Here is a 1,429-nt window from a genome sequence, read left to right on the forward strand (position 1 = left end):
CAGTGTAAACCAAGCTTTCATTTTCCATAAACCCCTTACACAAGAAGTCAGCTATCAATACTCCAGCTTACTGTGCTACCTCCAGCTCATTTGAAACTGTAAGTACACTTAGAATGTAAATTATGCCACATGTGCACAACTTAATTTTATTTTGTCAATTGGATCATTCCTTTTTAAGAACATTTTATAGTGTTTTCACAAAAAATAAACGATTCTTTCTTTTTAAACAAATACAATCCTACTATTCATACATGCCTATCATAATTTTAAGTACAGTAACTTTTGGCAAAATAAAGGTTCTTCCTGGAATATAAGTCATTTGCATTTAATCCTTTTGTTGTAGGTTTGTAAAAGGCTGTATTCTTGAAAGGGCTGCCCTTGGTTAATATGCATCCTATGCTATTGCCTGCTTGATTAATAATTACTTTGTATCTTTTTACTTCTTCATTGAGTAATGGTAAATTTTGTATCCAGGAGCAACTTTAACATAGATTTCATATTAATATATTTTTAGTGAAATTGATTTTACTGCAAAAAAAAAAATAGGCCTTGCAGTTTTTGCTAGGAAGCTTATTTCTAACTATAAGGAAAAATGAGATGCATAGATTACCTGGGTATCTAATTTACTGAAGTTCAACAGATGCCCCCAAACCATAGATAATTAAGTGTACTTATTAATAGTGCCTTTAGAAATTACTCATGCAAATTTATGTGAACTCAGTCTCCAGAGTTCTTGTGTCACCTCTCTATCAATGAACTTGAGCACTTGCTTATCAAGATTACTTTGAAGATTCATGGTATTAAGGAAAAACAGTTATTGCATACTCACACTCTGAAACTGATAACAAAATGGTCAAATACTGTAATGCATATAACTGAATATGCAAATTTATATAAAATACAGAAAAATGTAAGATCCTTTAGGCCAGAATCTCCTTATTCAATAATACCAGGTCTGTGAGAATAGGTCTATGTAGTAGAGAATTGTTTTGAGTTTTCTCTCTGTGGAGACACTAGCAAAATGACAGAACAATTCTACGTGATCCCATATATATAAAGAGGCAAATACTTATATACTATTAAAAGCTCATTTCCTTGTAATCAAACAATATTAATGCTAAAATTTAAGCAAATAAATTTATATTATTTGGGGCATCGAGACTCAATTTTTATAATTGTACTGAATTTTACATTTTACAACTTTATTATGAAAGCAGGGTCTCCAGATTCACCAAAAAACATGGAAAGCAGCAAAGCAATACATGCTACCATAACCACTGAATAAAAAATATTTAGAGATAGTATTATTTCAATAAATTTTTTGCACCAAATTTTTAATTGGTAATTATGTTGTTTTTTGGTTGCTGTAACATCTGGCAGGCAATTTTTATAACATGGGATAAATAAAATAATCTAAAATTGTAGGTAA

This window comes from Camelus dromedarius, chromosome 3, assembly GCF_036321535.1.
Source record: "Camelus dromedarius isolate mCamDro1 chromosome 3, mCamDro1.pat, whole genome shotgun sequence".
Taxonomy (NCBI): domain Eukaryota; kingdom Metazoa; phylum Chordata; class Mammalia; order Artiodactyla; family Camelidae; genus Camelus; species Camelus dromedarius.